This window comes from Perognathus longimembris, chromosome 4, assembly GCF_023159225.1.
Source record: "Perognathus longimembris pacificus isolate PPM17 chromosome 4, ASM2315922v1, whole genome shotgun sequence".
In the NCBI taxonomy this organism is placed as follows: domain Eukaryota; kingdom Metazoa; phylum Chordata; class Mammalia; order Rodentia; family Heteromyidae; genus Perognathus; species Perognathus longimembris.
The window spans coordinates 91487674-91498022 of NC_063164.1; the positions used below are offsets into that span (position 1 = coordinate 91487674).

At 45.4% G+C, this 10349-nt stretch overlaps 1 pseudogene; it reads left to right on the plus strand.

Moving 5' to 3' along the window:
- The first annotated feature begins 358 nt into the window (after positions 1–358).
- On the plus strand, positions 359–1448 carry LOC125350790 (annotated as a pseudogene).
- Positions 1449–10349: the final 8901 nt, after the last annotated feature.

Sequence of the window (10349 nt, forward strand, 5' to 3'; positions counted from 1 at the left end):
CCCTTATAATGGATTAAAATTGGAAAGTCTTAAAAAGGTTAAAAAGGTTTATTTGTATGATGTAACTTGATTTCTGTGCTATTTTGCAATTTGGATGTATTGAAAAAGCAAAGATTCCAGATTCTTGTGTTTGTAACTGGTGTTTGTAATTCTTGCATTAAGGAAAACGTCAATTGAGTTCAGATGTTCTAGGCAGTGAGTCAGAGCAACTGCGCAAGGTGCAGGGACAGTAAGGAACTGGCAGAGGGCTGAGAAGGTGCGATGTCCATGGTTTCACAGGCTCGGAAGGGAAACTGCGTGGTGGAGATCACTGGGAGCTGAGCATTTCAGATCTGCTTAGTAAACCTGGTTCATCATCATGCTGGTTGGAAGGGTGGTGTGTCTCCGGACACTACCTTCTAGGGTTTTCCACCCGCTTTCACCAAGGCCTCCCATGTTGTGAAGAATTCCATCACAAAGAATTAATGGCTCTTAACGCCCAGCAGGGAACTTGCCACCAAGACAAGAGTTGGGATGTGCCATGGGAAAACTGCCTAAGAACTCAAAGAAGCAGCATTCAAACCATCAATATAAAAAGTATTTAAAACTGAACAGATGGGAAAGTGGTTTGTTGCTGGAGGGACTGCTGTGGGTCTTGGCATACTGTTACTATGGCTTAGGAATGTCTAATGAGATTGGAGCTATTGAAAAGGCTGTAATCTGGCCTCAGTATGTGAAGGATAGGATACATTCTACCTATATGTACTTAGCAGGAAGTATTGGTGTGTCAGTTTTGGCAATAGCCAGATCTCCTATTCTCATGAATTTTATGCTGAGAGGCTCTTGGGTGACAATTGGTGCAACTCTTGTAGCCATGACTGGAGCTGGAATGCTAGTTCAGTCCATATCATATCACCAGAATATGGGTGCAAAGCATCTTGCTTGGTTTCTTCATTCTGGTGTGATGGGTGCAGTGGTGGCTTCTCTGACTATACCAGGGGGACCTCTTCTCATAAGAGCTGCTTGGTACACTGCCAGCATTGTGGGAGGCCTCTCCACTGTGACCATGTATGCTCCCAGCAAGAAGTTTTTAAACATGGGCGCACCCCTGATTGTAGACCTGGGTCTTGTGTTTGTGTCTTCACTGGGATCCATGTATCTGCCACCTAATACTGTGGTTGGTGCTACTCTATACTCATTGGCAATGTATGGTGGACTAGTTCTCTTCCGCATGTTCCTTCTGTATGACACTCAGAAAGTAATCAGATGTGCAGAGGTAACACCAATGTATGGACAGAACAGATATGATCCAATCAATTTGATGTTGGGAATCTACATGGATACACTGAATATATTTATGCGTGTCACAACTATGCTAGCAACTGGAAGTAACAGAAAGAAATGAAGAGGCAGTTCCTGACTCCCCAGTATGTCAGAAGTCTTGCTGTTGAATAGGAGCAGATATTCATGGCACGGTTTGGACAAGCAGCCTGAAGCAATGGGTACCTACCCTGTCTAGGCTTCAGAGTTCTTCAAATGAAAGCTAAAGTGTGTTAAAGTGGTTGTTAGTAAAATGCTTTAGAAATCAAGAATGCACTTCTAGATATGAAATTTGGAAGAAATACTTGTCCTAAATGTTTGTTTCAAATTGGGTAAAGGAAAAATTAGGGCTGCCAAGATGATTGTTTAATTGCTACTCCAGTTTGCCTTGCAGGTTTTCTGTAAAAATTGTAGACAGGCCTACAGAAAAGGACAGACGATTCCTACAAGTTTGTCAGATGTAGCTTTGGCCCTTAATAAGTTCCAGGTAAGAGTATGCTTAAAAACTACTGTGTGGACCACCCTGTCGCTTTTAATTGGAGTAAAGTGGCCTTTTGTAATACTCATTGAACTGAAATCTGTGGTTCGAAGCCAGCCCAGGCAGAGAAAGGTCCCTGTAAGAGTCTTCATCTCTAATCATCCAACAGAGTGCTGGGAACAGAGTTGTGAGTTGTGTGGAGCTCAAAGTGGCAGAGTGCTAGCCTTGAGCTGGAGAGCTGAGGGACAGCACTCCAGCCCTGAGTTCAAGTCCAGCGACCATAAAATTGGAAAAGTCACTCCTGGGATAAAGTGATGGAGCATCCAGAGGCAGTAAGCCACTGCTGGGATGGCAGAGATGGTGTCAGATCTTAGTCATGTATGTTTGGCCTTTCAAAAGTTAATCAGAGCCGGGAGGTCCTAGAATAGCTTGTAAGCATGCCTTTCTAATGCCCATGTCTACTTTGTAACTGGGCAGGAACTTGCCAGGAATCTGTGATAGTGGGTAGTAAAACTAAGTTTGTCAAATGGGGGTATAGTTTAAAATCCCAGCCCCCTGCATCTGCTCAAAGCTCTAACTGAGTAAATTTTGAGTTGGCATCTCTGTTCAGGAAAGCAAGCTTATGGACCTGAGATCATGTCTTTTACTGAGATCTGTCTAAGGCCTGCAAAGGTAATTTAGGCATTGTTAGGTCATCAGAGATCAGTTTCCCCAGCCAGTCAGGAAAATGCTTCTGTAAACCAGAGTGCAAAAAGACTACAGTGTTGTAGCCCAAGAAGAGGTCTTTGCAGTTGTTAACTGTTGTATGTAATTTCCAGTCTGGAGTAAATCCTTTAATTGACATCAGATACTGGCAACCCCTTGGTAAAGTAGGCTAAGTAATGGTATAGGTTCCTGGCTAGGTAGGGTCAGCATCCCTGAGTAAGCCTGAAGAAGTTACAGAAGATGATCTTCGCCCATCAGCTCTCCTTTAAGATCAAGGTACCAGATTCATTTTTGGGAAGATAACTTAGAGACAGGATAACTCAGAGGCATGGAAAATAGTGGTAACAAATGTACAAGAGTGGAGACTTGCACTTGTGAGAGATGGTTCTTTAACCAGTCTATGCAGAAAGTTGTAGGCAACCCAGCAGAAGGTGTGACATTCTATTGGAGCCACTGGGAGCCACAACCCCTGCCCATCCCATTTGGATTGAGGTCATGGATGGCCAGAGAGACACCTGGAGGAAACTACCTCTTCACCCTGAGCGCTTCTACTGTGGTAAAAGCAGATGGGACTTCATCACATGCAACTGGTTCCTGCTGGAAGGCTGCTTTGAATCTGCTGAAACTAAGATTTTGGGGGGGGACTGAAGAGGTAAAGTAAACCCCATTTTCAGGCAGCCCCCATTTTGTTGTCTGTTTAAACTATGAGTAACCCAGGCCACCAATTTTCCCGACTAGCAGGACAAGCTTATTAGGGCCCAGCTGGTCAGGAAACTCCCTGCTTAACTCTAACCGTCCCCGAATACCTCGAGCCCTGAGCCAATCAGATTTGTACCCGTATCCTAATCTTGTTTGGTCACCTGATTGCTGTAACTTTGTCTTTTGCCTTTATAAGCCCTGTGTAATCGTAGCTCAGGGCTGCCTCCTAACCTCCGTTGTGTCGGTGGGTAGAACAAGGCTTGGGCCGCGGCCCCACTTGAATAAAGTCTTGCCTTGCTATTGCATTTCGGAATGTCTGAGTCTCGGTGGTGGTCTTGGTGGTGGTCTCACGACTTGGCACAACAGTCAACCTACTACATCTGTGCCACACCTGCTCACTCTATCCCATACGTTAAGTCCCTGCATTTGTGTTAAGCTTTTACCTATAAAAACCTTGCCAAATGAAGAGTCAGGGCTCTCAATCCAGATCCACTATGTCGGTGATGGTTGTGAGCCCAGGCTTGAGCTTGAAATAAAGACTCTCATGCACTTGCATTGGTGGTTTTTGGGGACCCAGAATGGGCATAACACTACATCTGTGCCATGCTTGCTCCTTTGTTGCTTACTCTACCCCCTGCATTAAGCCCTTACATCTGTGCTACGCTTTTACCTTTATAAACCCTGCTAACTGAAGGGTTAGGGCTCTCAATCCAGATCTGCATTGGTAACGGTTGTGAGTCCAGGCTCGAGCTTGCAATAAAGACTCTGGTGTGTTTGCATTGGAATCAGCTCCTTGGTGGTTTTTGGTGACCCCAAATCTGGGCATAACAGAACCACAGTTCAAGAGTTAAAGTCCTGTAATCCCAGCTATTTAGGCGGCTGAGATCTGAGGATTGCAGTTTGGAGCCAGCCTGGGCAGAAAAGTCTGAGACTTGTTTTTTTGCCAGCCCTAGGTCTTGAACCCAGGGCTTGGGTACTGTCCCTGAGCTTCTTTTTTTTTTTTTTTGTATTTTTTTTTTTGGCCAGTCCTGGGCCTTGAACTCAGGGCCTGAGCACTGTCCCTGGCTTCTTCCCGCTCAAGGCTAGCACTCTGCCACTTGAGCCACAGCGCCACTTCTGGCCGTTTTCTGTATATGTGGTGCTGGGGAATCGAACCTAGGGCCTCGTGTATCCGAGGCAGGCACTCTTGCCACTAGGCTATATCCCCAGCCCCCTGAGCTTCTTTTGCTCAAGGCTAACAGTCTACCATTTGAGCTGCAGCACTACTTCCAGTTTCTGTGAACCCAGGGCTTCATGTGTGCTAGGCAAGCACTCTACCACTAAGCCACATTCCCAACCCTGTGGGATTCTCATTTCCAATTAATCACAGAAACAAAGAAAGGGAGAAAGGGAGAGAAAGAAAGGAAGGAAGTAAGCAAGGCTCTGTGGCTCAAAGTGCCACAAGGTTAGTAGAGCACTAACCTTGAACAAAAAGAAGCTCAGAGCCAAAGCCCAGAGTTGGAGCCCCAGGACTGGCAAAAAGAAAAAATGAATTAATGTCTTACAGTTGTTACATGAACTTTCTTAGGATGGTAACTTTAGGTATCTCAGAGATAGAAACACTGAAGAGCAAAACAATTGTTTTTCTGACTGTGGTGCTATGAGGGATTGACACTGATGGGGGAAACCAAAAGGCTGAATAAACAATTCACATCTTGGGAAGAGTGAGAGTACAGGGAAACAATCTGATTAAAATACTGCTTGGGGATGGGAATATAGCTTAGCATAGAGTGCTTGCCTAGCACCCATGGCTTCGATTCCTTAGCACCACATAAAAAGAACAAGCCAGAAGTGGTGCTGTGGCTCAAGTGGTAGAGTGTTAGCCTTGAGCAAAAAGAAGCCAGGGACGGTGCTCAGGCCCTGAGTTCAAGACCCAGGATTGGTAAACAAAGAAAATGTGGAATATGTACTAAATAAAGAACTAGAAAGTATATACAGTGCAATGGGGAAAAAAAAGAAATGGATTGTTAGCATTTCCCTAGTCTCAGGTCCTCAGCTCCTCCCATTAGCCCCAAATCCACTCATACCTAATGAGCCACTCGTACTCACTACTAAGTTCACCTTCTTCCCCTTTACCCCCAGAGAGAAGCTGCCACCTGGATAAAGTGCAGACGCCATGTAGCTCCCTCTCCCATGGGAACTATGGCCCCACTAATAAACATTATGAACCTTCTTCTCCTGTCTGTGATTATCTCTATATGGTCCCCTGGGATGGCACATATCCTTTCATGGATCACAGATTGGAAAGGGATAAATAAGATTATTGTCTATATGGAATATCCTAAACAGTCCACAAAACTACTCTTGAGACTTGTGAGTTCAGAAGACTGTAAAATATGAGATTTTCCAGGCACCAGTGGCTCATGATTGTAATCCTAGCTATTCAGGAGGCTAAGAGCTGAGGATTGCAATTTAAAGCCAGCAAAAGAGTCTGTGAGATTCTTATCTCCAATTAACCACCAAAAAGCCAGAAGTGGAGCTGTGGCTCAAGTGGTAGAGTGCTAGCCTTGAGCAAAGAAGCTTAGTATTTCTATACAATTGCATGTAGGAGCTGAAACTAAAAATATCTAATAGTTACAATTATTTTTTTTAAAGCCAGATGTCAATCTAACAAAGTATGAAAGTATTTGAATAATGAAAGATATAATAGCTGGATTAAGATGGCTCACACCTATAATCTTAGCTACTTAAGAAACTAAGACATGGAGGTTTTTGGCTTTTGCCTGGGCAGAAAAGCCTGTGAGACTCCAAAATAACCAGCAAATAGCCAGGCTGGAGGTGTGGTTTAAGTGGTAGACCACCAGCTGAGCAAGCAACTTGAGTAAGCACAAGGTTCTGAGTTCGGGGCTAGGGATATGGCCTAGTGGCAAGAGAGCTTGCCTCGTATACATGAGGCCCTGGGTTCGATACCCCAGCACCACATATACAGAAAATGGCCAGAAGTGGCGCTGTGGCTCAAGTGGCAGAGTGCTAGCCTTGAGCAAAAGGAAGCCAGGGACAGTGCTCAGGCCCTGAGTCCAAGCCCCAGGACTGGCCAAAAAAAAAACAAAAAAAAACAAACAAGGTTCTGAGTTCAAGTCCAAGTAGTACAAAAAGAAGAAAAGAAGTCTCTATAAAGTTAATAAAAATGAAAACTGTCCTAAAAATGGAAAGATCCTGTAATTCTAACTATTCAGAAGGCTGAGATCTGAAGATCACAGTTGAAAGCCAGCCCGGGCAGGAACGTTTGTGAGACTCTTATCTCCAATTAATCACCAAAAAAACTTTAGTGGAGTTGTGGCTCAAAGTGATAGAGGGCTAGCCTTGAGCAAAGATGCTCAGGAACAGCATGCAGGCCTTGAGTTCAAGCCCCACTACTGACAAAAGGGGTAAGGGGGAAGACATAACTATGTTCACGGATTGGAAAACAATATAATAAAGATGTTAGTTTAGTTCTCAGCCAGGTGCCAGTGGCATAGCTACTTAAAAAGGTTGAGAGAGGGCTGGGAATATGGCCTAGTGGCAAGAGTGCTTGCCTCCTACACATGAAGCTCTCGGTTCGATTCCCCAGCACCACATATATGGAAAACGGCCAGAAGGGGCGCTGTGGCTCAGGTTGCAGAGTGCTAGCCTTGAGCGGGAAGAAGCCAGGGACTGTGCTCAGGCCCTGAGTCCAAGGCCCAGGACTGGCAAAAAAAAAAAACAAAAAACAAAAAAACCAAAACAACAACAACAACAACAAACAAACAAAAAAGAGGTTGAGAGAATTGTGGCTTGAAGCCAGCATTAGACTCCATTTCCAATTAACCAGCAAAGGGGCTGGGAATATGGTCTAGTGGCAAGAGTGCTTGCCTCCTACACTTGAAGCTCTAGGTTTGAGTCCCCAGCACCACATATATGGAAAACGGCCAGAAGGGGCGCTGTGGCTCAGGTGGCAGAGTGCTAGCTTTGAGCTGGAAGAAGCCAGGGACCTGTGCTCAGGCCCTGAGTCCAAGGCCCAGGACTGGCCAAAAAAAAAGTCCAATTAACCAGCAAAATGCCAGGTTGGGGCTGGGAATATGGCCTAGTGGTAAAGTGCTTGCCTTGTACACATGAAGCCCTGGGTTCAATACCTCAGCACCACACATATAGAAAACGGCCAGAAGTGGCGCTGTGGCTCAATTAGAGTGCTAGCCTTGAGCAAAAAAAAAAAAAAAAAAAAGCCACGGACAGTGCTCAGGCCTGAGTTCATGGCCCAGGACTGGCAACAACAACAACAACAACAAAAATTCCAGGCTGGCCTAGAGGTCTGGCTCGAATGGTAGAAAACCAGCCATGAGCAAGCCAATCAAGTGAGAACATAGCCCTGAGTTCAAGCCAAGCAACCAACACAAACACACACACAGGCCTGGGAACTGTCCCTGAGCTTTATTTATTTTTCTTAAGGCTAGCACTCTCCACTTTCAGTTATTTTGGTGGTTAAATGATGATAAATCTCAGGCTTTCCTGCCCTGAATGGCTTAGAACTATGGTTCTCAGATCTTACAGTTGTGAGCTGTTGGTTCCTGGCTTGGTTTTATGTAATTTTTATCAAAATTTTACTGTGTTCCTGTAGACATTCTGAGAACTAAGGGTGTCATTCAGTTGTAGAGCATTTTCCTGGCATGCCTAAAGCTACACACACACACACACACACACACACACACACACACACACACACCCTTCTCCTAATTTTCCCAAACAGTGGAAACGGCTGCCCTCTGCATTTGTTTTTGTTGCCAGTCCTGGGGCATGGACTCAGGGCCTGAGCACTCTCCTTGGCTTCTTTTTGCTCAAGGCTGCTAGCCTCTACCACTTGAGCCACAGCACCACTTCCGGCTTTTTTCTATATATGTGGTCTGAGGAATCGAACCCAGGGCTTCATGTATACGAGAGGCGAGCACTTTACCACTAGGCCATATTCCCAGCACGGCTGCCCTCTGAAGCAGTGTCTGTGAGAGACATAGTCACACTCACACTGGAGAGGTGCTGGCAGAACACACTGTGCCCTTCTGCCCCCTTGTGATGAAGGCTGGCTCTTCCTGCTCTCCAGTGTAAGGCAGGCATGAGCTGCAGGCCTGACATCTCCTTCCGGTCCCTCCCTACTGGGGCTTAGTCATGACCCCATAACCCAAATACAGTCCAAGGAAAGCTGTTGAGCCAAGGTCATGGCTTGCCTTTCTCCTGGCTCTGCTGGGGGTGACTTGTCACTGTGTGGCACATGCAGAGGAACTGGAAAGAACCCAGGCTAATGACTGGTAAATGACTCAATAGGTTATGCTTTCAAAGCTGACACCACGATGTATACATAGTCTCAGTGTTATATAGTAAATTATCCGAGAAACCACATCTTGAAGGATCGAATCTTGGTTTTTAATTAGAGAATTAGCAGTCTGCAGGCAGCCAGTGGGTATAAAGGCCTGCAGCCCAGAAATACACTTAACAGTATCAGGAAACAAGCCAGAGAGGGAAGAAAGAACAAAAACAGTACCAACAAACCAATCCAGCTCCAATGGAGAGCTGACGTCGGAAGCCATGGTGACAGGAGACAGGACACAGGATGGGAACATGGAGACACATGGCATGGCGTAATGGCACCTGAGCTGGTCTAACCCTATGAATGAGGTCAGGTCAGAGGGCTGGGTCACAGGAAGCTCCCAGTTCCAGTCACTGGATTGACAGGTTCAATAACCTATAGGCCAAGTGCCCACCCTTGTCTCCAGGGATTCAGGAACACCCATCACCTGGGGATGGGACTTCCCTTCCTCTAGGAATTCAGGCACATCCATCAAGACAAGATGCCAGATAGTGCAACTCTACATGTGGCCAATGATGGTGCTGGGCTAGATCTGATTTCCGTATTACATCAGCTGCTTGGAAAGATGAATTTGGAGATTCCCATGAATCAGAGAGTTTGAGACCAGCCTGGCAAACAGTGAAAATTGTGTTCGGTTTTGTCCCTTAGCATTGTCATTTAAGGCTGGCACTCTATTTAGCTATACCTCCACGTCTAGCCTCTCTCTCTCTCTCCTCTCTCCTATCTCTCTCTTTCTCTCTCTCCTTTTTTTTTTTTTTGCCAGTCCTGGGGCTTGAACTCAGGGCCTGAACATTGTCCCTGGCTTCTTTTTCTTTTTGCTCAAGGCTAGCACTCTACCACTTGAGTCATAGCGCCACTTCTGGCTTTTTCTATATATGTGGTACTGAGGACTTGAACCCGGGGCTTCATGTGTACCAGGCAAGCACTCTACCACTAGGCCATATTCCCAGTCCTTTTCTTTTTTTTCTTAACATATATTTTATTGTTATTTTAGAAGTCATGTACAGAGGGATTACAGTTACCTAAGTCAGGAAATGAGTACATTTTTTTTTTGCCATCAGTAAGAAAATTAGTTATTTTTTTAAAATTCCAAATGGGGGCTGGGAATATGGCCTAGTGGCAAGAGAGCTTGCCTCATATACATGAAGCCCTGGGTTCGATTCTCTAGCACCACATATCTAGAAAACGGCCAGAAGAGGCGCTGTGGCTCAAGTGGTAGAGTGCTAGCCTTGAGCAAAAAGGAAGCCAGGGACAGTGCTCAGGCCCTGAGTCCAAGGTCCAGGACTGGCCAAAAAAAAAAAAAAAAGCTTGCCTCATAAAATTCCAAATGCTAGCATTGTCCAGAAAAATTTAACAGGTTTATTTATAATTGTTATAAAGTTGAACTGCTGAAACTTGTTCACTGAAACATTTTGACTTGCATTAATGCTTTATATCCCCACAGTTATATTAAAAATTCACACACAAATGAAAATGGAAAAACTGCCAATAACCTGATTTTTGTCCCCTATTTTTGCACTGGCAATCATATACTTAGGTACCTTTTGACCCCATGCGGGGGGGGGGGGGGAGGGGAGGAATCTAACATTCCTGATAACAAGAAAGGGTGGAGGGGCTGGGGATATGGCCTAGTGGCAAGAGTGCCTGCCTCATATACAGGAGGCCCTGGGTTCGATTCCCCAGCACCACATATATACAGAAAATGGCCAGAAGTGGCGCTGTGGCTCAAGTGGCAGAGTGCTAGCCTTGAGCAAAAAGAAGCCAGGGACAGTGCTCAAGCCCTGAGTCCAAGCCCCAGGACTGGCCAAAAAAAAA